The sequence below is a fragment of the Lutra lutra genome, chromosome 3 (assembly GCF_902655055.1).
Source record: "Lutra lutra chromosome 3, mLutLut1.2, whole genome shotgun sequence".
NCBI classification, from domain to species: Eukaryota; Metazoa; Chordata; class Mammalia; order Carnivora; family Mustelidae; genus Lutra; species Lutra lutra.
In genome coordinates this window covers 19,334,365-19,355,158 of record NC_062280.1, presented here as the reverse complement: position 1 = coordinate 19,355,158, position 20,794 = coordinate 19,334,365, and the positions used below count along the sequence as shown (strand labels likewise).

The 20,794-nt window shown below is 41.3% G+C and overlaps 1 protein-coding gene across 5 annotated transcripts in view; it reads left to right on the top strand.

The window, feature by feature from the left end:
- Positions 1-20,794, top strand: part of PLEKHM3 (pleckstrin homology domain containing M3) — a 179,403-nt gene that overhangs the window by 157,816 nt on the left and 793 nt on the right. The window lies entirely within an intron of this gene.

Below are 20,794 nucleotides of genomic sequence, written 5' to 3'. Positions count from 1 at the left end.
AGAACTACGAGGAGAAACAGACAAACCCACAACTATACATACATCTCCACTATTAATGAGACTTCAACACCCGTCTGTCAGTAACTGACAGATCCAGCAGCAGAAAATCGGTTTAAGCTTATCATTAAACTGAAAGGCACTATCAATCAACTGGGTCTAATTGACTTTTTTGCCAATTCATGTTGTTCATCCAACAACAGAATATGCATTCTTCTCGAGCTCACACGAACATTTAACAAGAGAGACCATATTCTGGGCCATAAAATACATCTGAACAAATTTATAAAAATAGATATGCAAAGTATGCTCTCAGACCATAATATAATTAAACTAGAAATCAGTAACAGAACAATACCTACAAAATTCCAGCATATTTGGGGGTTAACAGTGTATCTCTAAATAACACATGAATTGATCATTTATGTCCACACAAAACCCTGCACACAGATGTCTATAGTGGGTCTACTCATAATCGCCAAAAACTGGGAACAACCAAAATGTCTTTCATGTGTGGATGGATAAATAAACTGTGGTATATCCATGCAATGGAATATTATCCAGCGATTAAAGAAATGAACTGTCAAGCCACAAAAGGACACAGAGGAAACTGAAATGCATATTACAGAGTGAAAGCCAGTCTGAAAAGGCTACCTACTGTATGAGTCCAACCATATGACATTCTGAAAGGGGCAAAACCGTAGACAGTAAAATATAAAATAAAATCAGTGATTACCAGGGGCTCCAGAGTACATAAGGAAAGATGAATAGGTAAAGCACAGGAATATTTTAGGGCAGTAAAGTTATTCTTCCCATTACACATTTGTCAAAACCCATAGAACTGTACAACACAGAGTAAACCTTAGATTGTGGACTTCAGTTCATAATAATGTATCAGTATTAGTTCATTAATCATAACCAATTTACCACACTAATGCAAGTTTTTGATAGTAGAGAAAACTAGGGGTGAGGGTAGTAATATGGAGACTCTGTACTATTCTACTCATTTTTGTCAATCTAAAACTGTGCTAAAAAATAAAGTCTATTTTTAAAAAAAACCCACAATGCATTCAACTGAACAGTTGACTCAAATACCAGTTGACTCAAATACCAAAGCTGATCAATGTTAATAAACTTTATTAGAACAATTTTAGACTTACAGAAAAATCATAAAGATGGTAAAGAGAATTTCCATACACCCCACACCCAGTTTCCCCATTTACATCTTACATTAACATGGTATATTTGTTATAATTCATGAATCAATATTGATACATTATTATTAGCTGAAGTCCATAGCTTTTTCAGATTTCCTTAGTTTTTACCTAATTGGTTTTTTTCTGTTCCAGAATACCACATTATATGTAGTTGTGACATCTCCCTAGGCTCCTCTTGACTGTGACAATTTCTCACACTTTATTGTTAGGACATTGACAGTTTTGAGGAGGACCAGTCAAGCATTTTGTGGAATCCCTCTGTGGGAATGGACTTAATGTTTTTCTTATGAACAGACTGGGTTTTACGGGCTTGGGGAGGAAGACCACAGACACAAAGTGCCATTCTCATGATATCAGACCACGGGCACATACTGTCAGCATGACTTACCACTGCAGTGTTTGTGTCCAGTGTCTCTACGGTAGGAACTCTTCCCCCCAACCTTTTCCATATTATCCAACACTTAAAGAGGGAAGGTTATGCTCCAGTTCCCTCAGGAGTGGAGTTTATACAAAGTTATTTGGAATTCTGCCTGTGTGATTTGTCTCTTCTTCCCATTTATTTTTTCAAAATATTTATTTGTACCAGCATGGACACATGCATATTTATTTTCCATTTTGGGTTATAATCCAAGATTACTTAATTTGTTTCTCAGACTATTCCAGCTTTGGCCATCCAGCTCTTGTAGCTGGCTCCTGCATCACTTTGATATACTCAAATCATTGTGGGGTTTTTTATTTTGATCATTTCTGTACTTCTCGTGCTACCAGATGGCCCAGCCTCATCATATATATTTCTTGCCCTAATCCTAGAAGTAGCCATTTCACCAAGGAGCCCAGGTTCCTTTTATTGGAGAATATGAAAGCAACATGAGTTGCTAGGTTGCACACACATTTTTCAAGGCCCTCGGTCCCAGTATTCATCCCATGACTAAGGGAGAGATGCTTCCCTCTGACTACATATCAGAATCTCCTGTGAACTTATTGGATTTTTTTTTTTAATACTCTGAGAATCTGTCTTCAAAGGTTCCCGCATGTGATTCCCCATCACAGCCAGAAGAATCACTCCTCTAAGATAGCTATGACCATAGGCAGAGGTGCCAGATTCTCATTATCAGAATGACCACGTTTAGCACATCTGTGGATTCAGGGAACCCTTTACCAAGCAGGAAGGACTATGTAGCTGTTTAGAATGTTCTGTTTCTCTCTTGGTCAGATGCAGCCTCTCTAAGCTTGGACAAATGTCTAAGAGCAAAGGAGTCCTCACCAGCCTCCGTGGCATTCCAGGTTTGATAATACTTTCCAGGAACTCATTGATCTTTCTCTTGGCGTTCAGTTTCCAGTTAAACACTGGGAACAGTTTATGCAAGTCTCTGGGAAAGGACAAAAATAAACACTAATAAAAGATTTATTAAAGGAAAACTTTAATCAGAAGTTGAGTTGCAGGGCCACCTGGGTGGCTCAGTCGTTTAAGTGTCTGACTCTTGATTTCCGCTGAGGTCGTGACCTCAGGGTTGTGAGATTGAGCCCCATGTGGGCTCCACACTGGGTGTGGAACCTGCTTCAGATTCTCTCCCTTCCTCTCCCTCTGCCCTGCCCACTCCAATTAAAAAAAAAAAAATCAAATTGCAGTTTGAAAACATGTCCATAAAGATATGCTGAATAAATAAATGTGATAAATAAAAATAAATGTGGGGGCGCCTGGGTGGCTCAGTGGGTTAAGCCGCTGCCTTCGGCTCAGGTCATGATCCCAAGTCCTGGGTTCGAGCCCCGCATCGGGCTTTCTGCTCAGCAGGGAGCCTGCTTCCTCCTCTCTCTCTGCCTGCCTCTCTGCCTGCTTGTGATTTCTGTCAAATAAATAAATTAAAAAAAAATGTGAATAATGGGGTAATTTTTAAAATTTACACATAACTGAAATTTTTATAGGTAAAGTAATGTGAAACCTGGGATTTGCTTCAAAATAATCTGATGGTGGCAAAAAATAATAATGTGACCGTGGAGAAGAGGGAATAGATATAAATGAAAGATAATTGTTGAAGCTATGTGATAGCTATGCAGGGATTATTATACTAGCCTCTCTACTTTTGAATATGTTTGAAATTTTCCATTATTACGTTTAAAAATCTATAGGTAAAAAATCTTAGATATGATGTATTTAGTGTATTCGTCACCATATATCCTCGACCACCTTGCTAAAGTCAACACCTCTGTGTCCTCAGAAGTTTAAATACCATTTGAGCAGCATAATTGCCACTCAGTTTAAAAAAAAAAACAAAAACCCCACAAGCACTGGAACTATCCATTCTTTGAATAAATGATGTATTGAGCATGCTGTGTTTGTGCATTGGCTGACTCTGGAGACACACAGTGAACATGGCTGCTCCTCGCTCACAAGCAGTTGTCTCTAGTAAGAGACACTGGGCCATTAGGTGGTTGTGTGGAAGTGTTGGAGGAGCCGCGGTCTAGGGGGTGGACCTGGATCTCCAAGAAGGGGCATCGCCCATAGGAGTCATGGACATTGTAGGTGAGAAAGCAGTTGCACGATTTCTAAAACTCTGAGAGAGCTCTATGTTGAACTTGAAAGCACTGATTTATATACTTCAGTATTAGAATATACTGGGTTCTAACATGCATAATTGATTATGACCATGTGTCAAACATAGGTCAGCTCTGTAGACTTTCTTTTCCTTATTGAATTAATTGTTATGCAGGAGGAAGCTTCATGAATATGTCATTTAACAATAGAGTCCTAGTATTAATTTTTAGAGCATGGTCTCTGACAGACCGAGAGACAGTGTTGGGGTTGAAGGGACGTGGCGCTAGTATGTCCTGGTGCCAACAGTTTACATACCTCATCCTTTCATTCGAGGCCAGTCCTCTGAGGGACTCCTGTCCCCTTCATTTGATAATGGGGAAGCCTAGGTTCAGAGGAGGCAATGAACTTGACCCAAGAGATAAAGCCAAAACTGGAACCCAGATACATCTGACTCTAAAATCATGCTTTTTCCATTAGCCATCACACTTTCTTCTGTACCTACAGTCTTCAGACCATTTTTGCAGTATACCCCCTAAAAGACTGTGAAGATATTACATCCCTCTGTCATTAAAGAAGGCTCCCCCAAACTGTTATTTTGAATTCTCCCTGTATGTGCCATCCTGAAAGTTTTTACACTTGGAGCAGTAGGACAGAGTTCGATTAGGGTGGGGGTAAGATACTACGCCTTTCTTTGATAAAATGGCCGATGGTGTGTGGGGAGAGACCACAGTAGAGCTCCCACCTCTGTACATTGCTAGGCGGGTCACGAGGCCCAGGGGTGCCTGTGGGAGCTGACAATGTGCCTAACTCGGGCTGAGTAGGCAGACCCCCCTTTGCTGCTCCATCACACCTCCTCCATTCAGACGATAATGCCCACAGTTTTACACTGAGGTAGTCTTTCTTCAACACAAATTAATCACATACCTCTCTCTGATTTAAATAGGAAAACACTAAAATCCAAGTTACAAGATTTTAAATACAATAGTAAGATCCAGGAACACAGAACTTAAGCCTAATCCAACATTTACACTCCTAGAAAAAAGAAAGCACAGCTTTCAGAGAGACAAACATTCTGTTAAAATAGCAATAAAATTCCACATACCCTCCTTGATAGAGAATAAGAAATAAAACTCTAACTTCCGAATTACAAATCATCAGAGTAGACTGATACCACTCTAAAACTTAAGGGAAAGCAGTGAATATAAAAGCAAAAAAATCACATATATCCACATGGTGACCCAGGACTTAATTTTTTTTTTTAAACCCTTAAATTGCCTCCTCTCCAGCTTTCTTTCTGACATCTCTGCATATCACTAATCTTTTCTGGCTATTAAAGACGTAATGCTGCTGAAGAGACCATCCTGCTACACACATTTGTGTGAAGATGCCATTCCTGAATCCTGAAATGCTTCCAAATCACAAGTACATAAATACTTCATCTTAAAAACACTCGGCATGCATTTTAACGTGGAACTTACAAAATATACCAACTATCATAAATCAGTTCCATCCTTTCTCTCTGATCCATTTGGCTTTGTTAATTCTTCCATGTGACATGCAAATCACCCCCACAAGCTTTCCAATATGGAAAATATTGCCCTTCAAGACTTTATGACCCCTATACCATTTGGGGCTGTATTTACATGTAGGTATACTGTAAAAAGATTATACTTAACACTGAGTCTGGTGTGTTCCATATAGTGGGCATTCCATAAATGGTTACTGTTTGGTTCAGCTCTCCCTACCATATCATGTGCATTCATTAAGAACACTGGCAAAGTTTTTTAAATAAACTGATTAGTTAAGAAAATTTAAAATGCTTGCGCCATCTGAAATAGAGAAAGATTCTTTACGATCTCACTTATATGTTAAATAAAAAAAAACCAAACTTGTTGACACAGAGTTGTGGTTGCCAGAGGCAGGGGGTGAAGGTGGTCAAAAGGTAAAAAGTTATAGTTATCTAGTTATAAGATGAATAAGTTCTGGGGATGTAATGTTCAGCATGGTGACTTAAGATAACGTACTACATCATATATTTGAAAGTTTCTAAAGGAGTGGTAGATCCTAAAAGTTCTCATCACAAGAAGAAATTTTTAACCACATGAGGTGATGGATGTTAACTAAACATTGTGGTCCTCATTTCACAATACATACACCTGTCAACTCATTGTGTTATACACCAGAAACTAATAAATGTTAAACGTCAATTATATCTCAATAAAACTGAGGGGACATACTGCAAAGATAGAGGAGTACAGTGAAAATCTGAGTTCACTACTTTATACCTAAGCTTTACCTGAAAACTTGAAGCAACTGACCTACTGTTGAAAGTGTTTCCATGTGTGAACATCAGCCTGTCCAGGTTCCCAACATTCACTTGCCCCAGGGAAGGCATCCAGAGGAAGTGTTCTTCTATTGAGGGGAGGTCATTTGTAGCTCAGAGGTTACTCTTCTAAAAAGGTTCTGTGTTTTTTGAAGCACTAAGGTTTGGAGAAGCAGAATGAGCATAACTTGCCAGTTTTTCTTTGTATACAGTAGTTGGTCACTCCTTGCCCTCCTCCAAGAAACAATAAGTGTGCTCAGAACCTTGAACTTAGCAACACCAAACTCTTAGACCGGTTGCGTTCACATACTCTGACACCATGTCCAATTTGCACACATTTCAAGAACATTTCCTACATATGTCTATTGAGAATGAACACTGGCCTCATAGAAAACCCATAGCAGGTGAATTTCTAACAGGGCCTCTCCCCTTTTTCATTTGAAAAACCGAATTTGTTAGATTAACTTACTGAAAAAGGTGGCTTCCCAAGCCCCTTTGCTTTCATCCACCCAGCCAAATTTCAGAAAGGCCCAGCTTGTACTGAAGAACATAGGCTCCTTCCTCCCAGGGTCCCAGAACCCCTTTGAATTGGTCTGTGTCATTTTACATTTCGCGGCGGTCCACACAACCCTGTCCCTGAGCCCCTCAGCTTATTCCAGCCTGGTCTTTGGTCTTTGCCTTGGCACGTCTGTCCTTCCTGGAACTTCACGCACACATGAAGTTTCCAAACAGCTAACTGTCCTCGAACTTACAAAGGTTTGTTTAAAAGAGAGAAAGCAACTGCTTTATTATAAAACATGGGGTCACTACTTGCCTAGAAAATGCGGAGATGCTTGGTTCTTCTCAGCACGACCTGAGCAGTCCGCTTAGGGCTGTGTGTTCTGTGCCCTCGTTCCCTTTGATTTGTCCCTGAAGGATAAACAGCAGAGATGGCTTTGCCCAAAGTCGTCGCTTACTTAGGTGCCTAGAAACTCACCGAACCCCAGATTTGCCGGCAGCCTTACAAAGACTCTTCCATTTTTCGAGGCACCAATTATAGTTTGTCATGCCTTGAAAGAGAGTTTCATGTTTAGGCAGGAAGTTTTGGGCAGGGGTTGGGGGGCAGATCGGAACTCCAGAGGAGAACGAGAGAGCAGCACTGCCCAGAAGCTGGTCTTGCCTTGTGGCGTCCTATTTGTTCAGCCTTCGGTTTTGTCAGTCCTTGCACAGACAGACTGAATACCTGGATTATTCCCTCATCTGGACTCAAACACACACACATTACATACCCCTTTCTCACTAATCAGCCTGACACATTCCTTTGTTGGCAAATGGTTCCAAAACAAACACTGTCAGTGCACCTAATTAGCAGGTTTGTGGGCCGCGCTTGGCAGTCCTGTTCCATCCTGTTCGACGACAGACAACAGCCTTGGTGAGGTCGGGCTTAAGGGAAGGGAACAGCTCCCCCCAAGGCAGAGACACTTTCTTAATGATATTTCCTTTCTGTGGCTTTTCTTGGGAAGCAGCCACTCAGTGCGCATTGTGATGAGGTGTGGGATTCCTGAAACAGCTAGAGAAAGTGTGGACTCCTCTTCTAGGTACCTTCGCTGAGGAACAATTCATCTCCATCTGATTATTGTTTGTTCCTCTCTGTGGTATTGAAGAGGAACTTTCTCCACGTCCTCTGACACTGATGATAGAGGATGAGATCCCTGCCTGTGTTCTAAAAGCATCAATTCACAGAGATAGAAAGGCCTGTGGAGAACATTCGGACATTTGGGGAGGCAGAAAAACTCAAGCCCGTCAAGCTCACGGGTTTTGTGAGGGGCAGAAGCATAGTGGTGACTTACCAAGAAGCAGTTCTACTCTTGGGCTCTATGACTGCCTGCTCTTAAATGTATTTCTTGTGTCAATGAAGGTTTTCCTTGACTTCAAAAAGCAAAAAAAAAAAAAAAAAAAAAAAAAAAAAAAAAAAAAAAAAACCCTCAAACACAATGCTAGTTTTTTTGGCTTTTAAACTTTGGTCAAAGAGTAACTTGGTAAATAACATCTCACCTTGGCCTGTGGCTCTTATATTCACATGTCAAAATGTTTCAGAAAGTCTGCTAACACAGTCAAGACTGGTGCGAAACCCTCAGGGCTGACCTGACCCTTTATGCCATTAAATCCCTTTATAAATACAGCGCATTTATAAACGCAGTCCTCACCAGTGAGGCTGCTGCCATTGTTTCTTGAAGTCACTTGGTCATTTGAATAGATGGCTGTCATCTCCACCTAGACACATTTCTTACCAAGCTTCTTGTTAGGTGTCTGGTTAATACTGTGCAATCATCTTATCGCTAAGCAGTTCAGACAAACTTTTTTTGTTGAGTAGAGGCGGTAATGTTCATCATTGTTTAACTCATGTTGTAATTTTCTGACCATATAAAGCTGATGTGCATTATAGAAAATTTGAAGAGTACACCAAAACTATAAAGAAGAAGAATCTCCATACATATGTATGCATGTCTACTTTTTAAAAAAATTGACAATATATTAAATACATAGTTTTATATCCAGCTTTTTTATCACATCATATCAAAATAAGTTTATAGATAGATTTTTATTGGCAGCTACTTTAACAGGAAGAAAATTTTATTGGTTCTAAAATCATTAAGATCCATTTAAAAAGTAGAGGCAGACTAGTCCATAAAAAGATCACTGGAGTAGGAATACAAACATCTAGATGTCATCCCTAACTCTTCTCCTGATTTGCTGTGTGACCTTTGACAAGCCACCCTCCACCTCTGGGTTTGCCTACCTGGTATATGACACTGTTTTAAGCTCTTACTGACAAAGAAGTTAGTACTTCACTTCATTCAGCTCCTTTGCTTAGCATTTTATATTAGTCTGTTTGCTAGTTTGTCATGATGTTTTCAGCAAGGTTGACTCTTTTTGATACAATTTACCTTAGGGATTAACATATAAAAGCAAATTGTGATTCAGTCTACCACTTTGAAATAATAGCTCCATGAGGAAACGGACTTTTTTCTATTTTGTTCACTGCTCAATTATCTGCATTTAGAACAGCACATAGTAAATGCTCAATAAATAATTCATGAAGTTTCCTTTTAGTTTTTCAAATCTGCATTTTTCCATGTATTTTCTTTTATTTTAAATAACTTTTAAACCAATTTCAAGGAAACTCTCTACTTAAATGTAGACAACACCGAGATAGATGACTTCATTGAATGATAGCTAGCATTCTATCATATGTTAGGGATAGATGTATTTTTCTGGCCCAGTGAAAACATTCATTTCAAAAACTTGAGTCTTGCTAAGCCACTCAGATCATTTAACTCTCAAAACAACTTTTTGGTCATTTTTTTAGTGTGTGTTTTTTCCTTCCCCATGTGACTGTAAATAAGTAACCTGAATACACAATAAGGAAGACAGGAGTATTTACCTTTCCATACAGAAAATGTTGACTCTGCAGCCTGAGCCGTATGTTCTGAAATGAACTGTTTTATGCTTCAGAATTACAAAAGGTACAACAGTAACTTGGTTTTGCAGTATATGTTTTCGATATTGTGAGACTTTTTTCACCTAACGAATTATGGGACTACAGATAGCAAGATCTTGTTAAACTGGCCTTCAAAAAAGTCCTTTATTTCTTTTGGTTTTTATCTTGGCAACTAATATATATTATCATGTCTGTATTAAACCGCTTCAGTATTCTGAATATTAAACCACTCATGGTGCCTGAGGAATCATTGGCATATGCTATCCATACCTATCATTAATAATCATCTTCTAGTTCCTAATGCTTTCAAAGTGCTTAAAATAAAGGCAGTCTGTAGATATTCATTCTCTACCACAGTTGCCGCTTGGACTCAATTATGTTGAGCCTAAGCATAGACCTTGTGTAGAGTAAGAGAGAAGCTTAGCAGTCATCTGCCCATCACTCCCACCCCCTGACATACACCCCCTCCCCTCACCCTCCCCAGGGAAGCCCTCATCCCCACCCAACACCTGGGCCATAGCTCCTAGGAGATGCAGGCTGTTGAATTCCAGTACCGTCCCCTTTCTGCCTCTCCCTGTCCTCACAGCACTAGCCTAAAATTTGAGGGAATGTACAAACTAACCTTAGGAGGGCAAAAGTCTATACCACATACCCTTAACTAGTCTCACTTCTGGTGATGGTTGGTGGTAGGATGGTGGGGAGAGGTTCTCAACAAAAATAATGGGAAGAATTTTGTAAACTTTGGATGAGAAAACAGAAAAAGATAGCATTTAAAAAGTAGTAATTCATGTGAAAAACAGAAATGTGGGAATTTCCTTTTATAAAAACCAGTAAGTCATGAACCAGTGGCTGATTCAGAGACAACATTGGAAGCCACTAACTTAAGCTGACTTGACTTCAACTGAAAAATCTAGTTTGGCCTTGAGAGGTGGGAACCTTAAGTATATTAAAGCCCTTCTTAAGAGGAGTTAACACTTTTTTTCTAGAAAGAATCCTTGATGATGGAGAGAAAGGAAATTTAAATTAAAAGACTTAGCTGGAAAGCAGCTTACATCACCGATTTGAAAGAAAAATTTCAGAATTGAGAATGAAAAGAGATAAGCAAATTTTCCATGGCAATGGGGGAGATGTGGGGGCAGGACGGTGGGGGGGTGGGGGGGGAACGATAGTGAGGCCTGAGGTAACCTCAGGGGAAACGTGGTTTTCATACAATGCTTGAAAGAGGCACAAGTCTAGGGACTTAGGGACAGAAATGAATGTCAAAGCAGCTAGCAAAAAAGAGGACTTTTCCTTCAGCTTCCCTGACAATGTAGTTAAGGTCTCCTTTTGTTGCTTGTGTACATAGATAGCATAACTAATTTTCTTAGCATGATTATCATTTCTATCCAATTTTTCTTCATATGCAGAGTAAAAATGTTCTAAATAATGTTCACACTGAATGAAAGGTACCGTTAAACATGCATTGTTCTTCACATCTTCCTTTGTTCAATGATAATGAATACCATGTTTTAAGTTATTTTTCCAAGATAATATATCTAGGTTCCTGCAAAGTAGGATAATTTTAATTACTAAGAGTGTATACACTGTTAAACAATTGTATCGTGTTTCCTAATTTTATAAACATGTAAACAACCTGTTAGTTTACCTTCCCAAAGTTATACAATACTTTTATCACTACATAATGATGAAAAAAAATAAAAACTCAAATATCTAAAGCCAGGATTAGTCCTTGACCCCCTGAGATGTTTACACAGGTGCATTTCATTTTAGATAAACCTTATAAATTATACTATAAATTTTTAAAATTAGTTGATTATCTATATTTCAAAAATTTTTTATTTAACATTCAGATGGGTGGCAGTAAACTTTCCTAATATATTCAATATAGAATTTGACCTCTAAAGTTGTTTACATGAAGGGAGACTGTTTTCATTAGCTATAAAAATGTATTATATACTACGCAGTACAGTGCTGGCATGGAAACAGACATATCAACGGAACGTGATTTCAGAAAGTATGCAAACAGACTCAAGTAATATGGGAATTTAGTACATGATAAAGATGCACAGCAAATTAGCAAAACAAAAGATGGAACATTCCTTAAAAGAAACTGGGAACTAGACAGCCATTTGGAGAAAGAAAAAAAATGCCGGACTTTACCATACTCTTCACATCGCGATCAATTCCAGATGGATCAAATATTTTGATGTAAAAATAAAACCCATAAAGTGCTAGAAGAAAAGATGGGTGAATATTTTTATAATCTTAAGTGGGGAAGGTCTTTCTAAGCTTGACACAAACCCAGAAGCCATGGAAGCAAAATGCTTTTATTTTATTTTTAAGATTTTTATTTATTTGACAGAGAGAGACACAATGAGAGAGGGAACACAAGCAGGGTGACTGGGAGAGGGAGAAGCAGGCTTCCTGCAAGGAGCAGGGAGCCCGATGCGGAGCTCAATCCCAGGACCCTAGGATCATGACCTGAGCCAAAGGCAGATGCTTAACAACTGAGCCACCCAGGTGCCCCAAGCAAAATGCTTTTAAATATATTGTTTAAAAGTTAAATGCTTAAAGTTCTGTAAAGACAAATGTAAACAAGCAACTTGAAGAGATATTTTTAGCACATTTAACAAAAGTATTAATTAATTTCCCGAATATAAAAAAATCTTTAAAACTCTGTAAGTAAAAGTCATTAAATAATGGGTAAAGGACATGAACTGATTTACTGGAAAAATATGCAAATGGCCTGTATCTGAATAGCTTAATATCACTTCCAATTAAAGAAAGTAAAATGAGATTCTTACCTATCAGCTATGAGAAAATATTAATAGATATGAAATGCAAAGCCCAATATAAAAACAATTAATACCACTTTCCATTTTCATTTTGCAAAGTCCATATTTTTGTTCTAAATATTTATAACCGTGCTATCTCATATGTCAGCCCTGCTGTCTTTGGAGACAATTGGCCTAGAGTAGTAGTTTTCAAACTTTCATATTCATCAGAATTCTCTGGAGGTCTTGTTCAAACACAGATTGCCAGGTCCCACCCTAGAATTTATGATGCAGTATGTCTGGAGTGGCATCCAATAATTTTCATTTCTACCAAATTCTCTGGGGATGCTGGTCTAGCTGGTACAGGGACCACACTTTGAAAACCACTGGCCTAGAACACATCGAGTATTAGAAAATGATGTGATACCATCTCGTTAAGAAAATTGTATTGGTGAGAGGAGACAAATTAGGGGAGCTAATTTGGAAAAGTAATGACAAAACACTTTGGGTCTTTCATTTGAATATCTTTCTCCTTCTAAATTTACATCACTAACTTATTCCTAAGCAATCAATCATGTTCATAAATTTAGATATGATTTACCTTCTGAATTGTTTGCATTGTACCTATCCCCGAAACTGTCTTTTATTTAGCTCCATTAGAAGTCTTAGTACTTTGAGGAACTGATACGTAATATGTTAAGTAGAAGTAAATCCCATTCAGAGTCTTAGGTACATATCATCCTTATAAATGATTTCTTCTAAAGAGGCTTACTTCAAAAACTTGACAGTTGAATTTTTCAGTTTTACATAAAAAAGATAGACTTGTTGGATCAGTGGAAGTCCATGTATAAGCTAAGCTTTTAAAAATCTACATTAGCCAAATATTATATTCACTACCTTTGTCTTAGATGTAGCAAGGCATTGCTAAACATCTCTTCGGCTCTTAGGTGTTTTGAACTACTTTAGAAATTTTTACAGAAAGCCACTGCTCCTACTTAAGATTCTCTCATGGCTACAATTATATGTTCTAGCTTTTTCTGGAAATTACAGAAAATTCTTAAATCTTCCTGCAGTTTCTTTACTTTCTCTAATAATAAATGAGATTTTCCTAAAGTAAACCCAAGAACAGATGGACATTTGTTGAGAATTATATTAACAGCCAGATGAACCATAAAAAACAATAACAACAACAACAAAAAACTGAGAAGTGTCAGAAATACTAGTTTTTCCCTATCCCCAAATAACTATTTCACTCAGATCAAATCTAGTAAGATTTCAGATATATACATAGAGTATTAATGAGTTCTTGTCACCATCCACAAATTAGCAAGAAGCCTTTATTAAGCATTGGCACTAAAGATAATGGGATTTACTGCTCCCAATGGGATAGCAAAATTAACAAATGAATTAATTAACCCTTGTTTACATTCTCTTTCAAAGCCAAGATTTTAAGTAAAGCTTTTGTTAAAGCTATTAACTGAGCTTGGTTTACAAACTAAAAGTGCAAGACTTGTAAAAGCCAAAGGCTCTGTGGTCTGCAATCAGGGAAAAACTCTTCCTTAATTAACTCTGGGGATTAAAAGGTAAATAAAAAGATCACTGCAGGGCATACCAGTTGTTCTTCCCATGATTTGAGTCTTAGCAAGCATTTGGGACTGTGCTGAGTAACTGAAAGGGAAGGAGAGCCAGATTTCAAGTCAGGAGGCTGGAATCAAGGCCAGAGTCGATCACACACTTAAGAGTTTAGGGACCTAAGAAGCCACCAGTTACTTTATCATCCCATTTCATTTTATCCATTTATTGACTGACTTATTAAAAATGGGAAAACAAATAGTACCTAGCTCAGAGAGGTATTATAAGGATAATTTCTATAAAAACAGGGGCAAAAGGCATACAGATGCTGCCTAATTTAAATGTCCAATATCAGTCTGGCTGTATTTGCATTTACCATTCAAAACTATTGGAATAGCTTTACATACTAGCACATACACACCTAAATCTACCAGACATTTGGCCAAAGGAGCGAGATCTTTTCCAGTCTCGTTCAATTCCAATCAAATCACATGGAGACCTTTTGGTCCCCCACCTCCTTACCCCCAGCCAAAAAAAGAAAAAAAATCCACAATGAATAATCCCAAATGTAGTCCCATTTCTCACTCTGCGTGGAGCCACAACAGTTCCGTAATCCAACATTTCCAGACCCTTTGCTCTCTTCCTCCCCATTCCACTTGCTTCCGCTGGGGTGGGAGAGAGGGGCATCTGGAGTGTGTAGATTTCTAGTAAGCCTGGCTGAAGACTTCACCGGAAGGGGTGCTCCGGGCAGAGACTGTGAAACTTGGACTGTCCCCAGCCATCAGCACGTGCCTGAGATTGTGTGTGACCATCCTTTATTTTAACCCTGTTTCCCCACAAAAGGAAGAATCTGTTCAACTATGTCACATTTAACTCATTTCACTCTAGAAAGCTTAGTTACATGTTCTGTGTATTCTTCCAAACAGTGTACATACCTGTGTACATACAGTAAGTACATACATAACACATACGTACATACACAGACATACACCTTATGTGATTTCCCATTGAAGCAAATTAGAAGTTACTGGCTTATATTCACTCACTCACAATAACAGGGGAAAACACCAACCCAAAACATTAAAATAACCGGCCCCAATAAGTACCTCCCTTAGCTAAGAGATTTCAATAACCATCTTGGTTTCTTGGAAAAACCAGTAATAGCTAGTGGCTCTGCGGGGCGCCTGACACAGTAGCCGTGCGCCCCACCGCACTCGCATGCCCGATCGCGCGCACTGATTTCTGCCCCCCGCCCTCGTCGCTGTGGGCTCTGCAGAGTGGAAGTCAGCCAGGGCTCTGCCCTGCTCTGCAGGCCTGTCCTTCCGCTTGTCAGAGATCCAGCCAAACTCAAGGCTGACTTTCAATCTAATGAAATATCTGAGGTCATTGCCTGAGCCAAAAATAAAAATGCAGCAGGAGAAAAATCCAACATGAGCAGAGCAGAAGCATTTCACTGACCTCAACGTGGGGCAGGGGCCTTTAGCAGTTTCCTGTGACCCTCCTGTGTGCAGCTAGAATCTGGAAGACACAGACAAAGCCATCGAGCCCGTCTGTAATTGGTCTCACATCATCAGCATTCCAGAGCGGGAAACTGTCCGCAGCCGCTTCGCCATATCAGAGAAGCAACCCTTGTCCCTGCACATATGTAGCTCTGTCCACTTGCGGCAGGTTCGTTTTCTTGGTTTTGAGAGCTGGAGTAAGACCATCGTGTCTGTGGCTATTAGATGTCTAGGGTATGAACCTCTCCGCCACTTGCCATAGGTCAATAAGCAATGTTTAGGTCTAAGACTGTTCATGAGATGTATAGAGCCTCACGTGATGATGCCTTTACTAAGAGAATGAGATCTGCCTTCCCTCCGACACACAGTGGTGGTGCTACGCCCCCGCCCTGCACCCTAGGAAAGGGACCCAGGAAAGGGCTCACGTGGACAGTTCATGGCTTCAGAAGAGACAGACCTACAGTTCCTTCTCCCTCATCCCATGTCATATGGCGTGCGCGGTGCTGATATTCATACTGTTGGCTCCTGTGTGGCTGTCCCAGTGGTTAAAACACAAGATGTCTTCCGCATAGAACGATACTCGACTGCCGCCTCTAGCCAGTGTCCATACCGCCCCCAAAATAAAGACGCCACAGCACTGAACCCTTCTGGGTTTTTTCCTTGGGGAGAGAGGGTGCTGATGAGCTTTGGGAAAATCCCTAAAAAGGAATTCTTAATGTTTAATTGAGATGTTCTGAGAAAGAGGCAGAGTCAGCTCCTTTTAGCCAAATTCCTGATAACCAGAGCTGTATGTACTAGTCTGTAAGCTATTTCATGGTTTGATTAACCACCGCAAATAAATAAAATTTAAAGTAATGCTCTTCACTTCACTTCACATTCACATTCAGTCCCAGCTTGTCAGTTTGAGGCTTTCCAAGGAGTGGCCGGCAAGGCTGAGTTCCCACTCATCCATCCACAGACTTGGGGGCAAGAAAATGTGGAAAGAGAAGGGTAAGACCCAGAACAGCCTTTCCCTGCCCCAAACCCCTGCCCTGCGCAAAATCTGCAAGTTGGAAGGACCTTAGATAATCCAACCTCCCCTTTTACTTCTGTGGAGAACGAGAGGTTCAGGGATGAAGTAACTTACCCAAGGCCCCAGGGACAGTGAGGCCAGCCAGACTGGGCCAAGAACTCAGGGCTCCTCACTCCAGTCCAGCCCTCCTCTCTGCAGTAAGTATCCTCCTTAATATCTTCTGGCCTCCTTTTCATTGTAGATGTTGCTGAAACCTAACCGCTTCCCAGTTACATAAAAGCAATTTATTTTGTGGGGCAAGTAGAAGTTTTTGGTTTAGATTTGCTAGATGGCCTACATAGGGCATAACAAAGTGGAGACCACTCCAGAGAAACAGCCCCAATATTCTTGGCCAGGGAGTAAATAAATGAGACTGAGGGTCAACCACCAGGATGGCTTTTGAGGAAGACCAAAAAATCAGAGTGAGTTGATAGAAAGTCAAGGGTTCCCATGGCATGCACAGAATTGTGTCGTGGGTATTGACTTCTCATGTGATGTTCTAAATTAATTTTCAAAACCATGGGGTGGTTAACGCCTGTGAGTTTCAGCTATTTTAACCGAATGATGTATTAAAAATATATATATTTGTGGAAATGAAATGAATCAGTAACACTGTGTTGGACCTTATTGGTTGGTATAAGCCAGCAGTTGACGCTTGCGAATTCCACCGGGAATGGGGGGCGCTGTTTCAGTCCCCCCGGGGTGCTTCCTCCACGATGCTTTCTCCAGATAGGTTAGGTCAATGGTTCTCAACTGGGATGATCTCCCTGCCCCTCCCAGGGGGCATTTGGACTTATGGCCGTGTCCAGAGACACTGTTGGTTGTCACAACCTGGGTGGGGAAGGATTGTGACCAGCATCTGCTGGGTAGGGGCGGGGGATACCACTGAACACCGTGCAGTGCCAGGGCAGCCCTGCACCACAGAGAACTAACTCTCTGGCCCCAAATGCCAACAGTATGAGGTTGAGATCCCTGGATTCAGTGAAGCAACAGACATTTTCAGGAATAACCCACTGGATGTCTTTGGTCAGTAGCAAATATATGTAGTTGCGTTCTCTGGGACACTGGAAAGGAAGACCTCAGTCTTTGTTCACTGTGGTGTACAACCAACACCAGAAAGACAGCAAAACTGCTGATTGCTGGGAGTGGGGAACTCAGAAATGAAGATGAAACTGGCTGGCTTTCATTTGATTTATCACTTGGGAACACTGAAGGACATTTCTCTTTCATTATCTGCTGCAATTTTCTACATGGATGATTGCATTGGTAAATTTACCTTATATATAAGCTATGTTCCTGAAAAGTTGTTTGTAAAATCATATTTTAAATACAGTCAGGAAATTCAGTAAACACTAAAGAACCAGTGAACTCTTTTAAAGTGAAAGGGCCTTTTAAATAATATTCTCAAAGAGGAGCATGCCTATATATTGCATTTTTTAATACAAACACTTTATTTTTCCTGCACATTTTTCTTACAAAGCACCATAACTTTTATGTAAGAAACAGTTTTTCTTCCTCCTTCCTTTTCCTGACCTTATTCTTTTCATTTAAAAAAAAAAATCAGGGAGAAAGTTAATAATAGATTGTCTGAATTTGGGAAGGTCATTGATCAGTCTGTCCATTATACAGTTCAAAAGATGACTACTGGCTTACAAATGGTTAGAAAATAGGACTTGGTTACATTCTGAAATCATTAATTTTTTATCTTGGACTTTTTTGCAGTTACTGACCTTTGGCTAGAAAGAGCAGGTGTACTCAGCCCCTAGGCCACCCCATGAGTGTTTGTTGCACCAGAAATACCCAATAAGACTCAACCTCTTCACCGGAGCAGGGTGCAGGGTGGGGGGTGCCCGTATCAGCAGAGATAAGGGAGTGGTACTGAAGGAAGCCCACGGTTTTCTCCTTATCAATCACTGCCCTCGGGCAATATCCCTAGGTGTGTAAATCACTTACTCAGCAGGGCAAAGGGGCAGGAAGGAGGAAATTTACTTGATAAGGCTACCATTAATGTCACTTCAGTGACAGGAAGGTACAGAGGTGTCACCCAGGGAGGACAAAGCCATTGCCGCTGGGGTGGAGCTGGCCCAGAGAAGAGGCATGAGGAGACATGGGTCTAACCTTCATCCCCCTGGAAGGAGGGAGGGGCTGAGGGCCGGGAGTTGCTGGAGAAGATTCTGACAGCTCGGCTATCCTGACCGGTGTGGCTCCAGCATGAGGAAGGCAGGGACAAGAGTCACCATGAAAGGTGATGTCACGTTCACCTGCTCATTCCACATACAGTCACCCATGTGTGTCCCACAGAACCCCAGTGAGTAGGAAGGAGGCCACTGTGAGCAGCATTTTACAAATGAGACCAGAGAAAGTCAGTGACTTGCCCAAGATCACTCAAAGAAAGGGTTATGATCAGAACAGGAGTCTTCTGACTGGAAGCCCACGTTTCCCTCCAGGATGGCGCATTCCCCTCACTCACATAACTCGGCCTCAGTGGAAGCCATGGTTGGGCTGTCGGAGTCCCGGGTTCTAGTCACAACCTAACTCCGTGTGTCCTCACGAGACAATCACTAGGCTTCTTAGAATCTCAGTCTTCTTATCTGTGCCACGAGGGGGTTGATCCAAGATGTCCTCAGGTCACCGTGGTGACATCGGTGCCATCAGACTGCAGGAAGAGTCGCCAAAGACACCCGGAGGCGGTTGCTCACCCTGGAAGGAGCAGTTTTAGCTGTATTCCTGTGCAGGAACTCCGCTACACACTTCATTTGTTATTCCCTTTGAGCCTCACAAGACCTCTCTGAGGGGCATGTTAAGACAAGGTGATTGAGGCGCAGAGAGGTGAAATGACTTACTCCAGGTCACTGCCACAGACTACTCAGGCTGTCCTCCAAAATACCACAGCCCAGGGGGGCTCACACAACAGATATTTACTGCCCATGGTTCTGGAAGCTGGGAGTCCCAGAGCAAGACCCAGCAGGACGTGGTTTGCAGTGAGAGCTCCCTTCCTGGCTTGCAAGATGGCCACCTTCTTGCTGTGCTCCTCACACGGCCCTTCCTCTGGGTGCACACAGTGGGGGAGAAGAGAGAGAAAGCCCTCTGACGTCTCTTCTTATAAGGACACTAATCAGGGCCCACCCTCCTGACCTGATTTAACCCTGTCTCCACGGGCAGTGTCTCTGGGGGTTAGGGCTTCAACATAGGCCTTGAGTGGCAGGGGGGGGCGGTGGCCATACAATTCAGTCCGTAGCAGTCATGTAGCCAGAAAGTGATTTGAAGGTGGGATTTGAAGTCAGGCCAAGTAACCCTATGCCTACTTTCATACTGCCTCTCTGTTCTACTTGCCCAGAAAGCTGAACTTGGGCAGAGACTACTGGGTACAGTGAAGCTTCTGTCTTTTGGTCTCTCAGCTGATCAATATGGCCTTCCTCCCTGCGCCTCTCCCTACGCCACCCCACTCCCAGTGTCTCTCACTCCCTGGGTACAAAGGTGGGTGGGAGGATCCTCCTTTCATCAAACTTTCTGAATCCTAAATGATGTCGGGGCTAAGTCTGTTGCACACTAGAGAATGATGCTCCAAAGACCATCTTGTGCCCAGGACGGAAGCCCAAGGTACCAGAGGAAAAGCAACAGGAGCACAAGCTGAGCCATGAGAACTGCTTCCTGCATAGTCGTCTTTGAACCCAGCCTAGTGCTGGACCCTCCTGGGACTGCTGCTGGTCAAACCAATTCCTTGGGCTCCAGAGATGAGGGGAATAGTTGCTTGTCACTCTGCGATGGAAGGATGGGCACCGTAACCCGCACTGGCCAACCACCCCCTGGGCAGCCATCGTTGTGCTTGTCAGTTCCTCATTGTTAAAGACTCTGCAGCAGAAACAAGACATTTTGGACTATCGCACAGGCTTCCACCAAGCCAGACAGAGAGCTAGTCATCCACCTGCAATGCCTCCTCTCTATAAGTTACGGTATCTGCGTGTTTTAAAACTATTCTCTTCCCAACTTTCCCATGCTTTACCCTTCACACTTGTGCTATAAAGATGGGCTTACAGTGGTGGGGGTTTTCCCAATTAAAAAAAAAAAAAAAAGAAAACTGAAAAGGACAATAGACCTGAGGATAACAATCAGAAAATGAAAATGTGTCCTGTTATCTTTCCAAACTGTTAAATGAGGGCAAGGAGTAACAGGGACCCACTTACCCCGTGTTTACAGAAGTGGGGAGCTACATTTTCACTGCGGTCACACACTGGGGTTGTCTCTGGTGTTCAGAGCGCTTGCAGTCGGTGGAACACGGCACTCCCGTTCTCTGCCCCTTTTCCCCAGGGCCATTGGAGGGAAAACTAACCCACAGAGCTTCCAGAG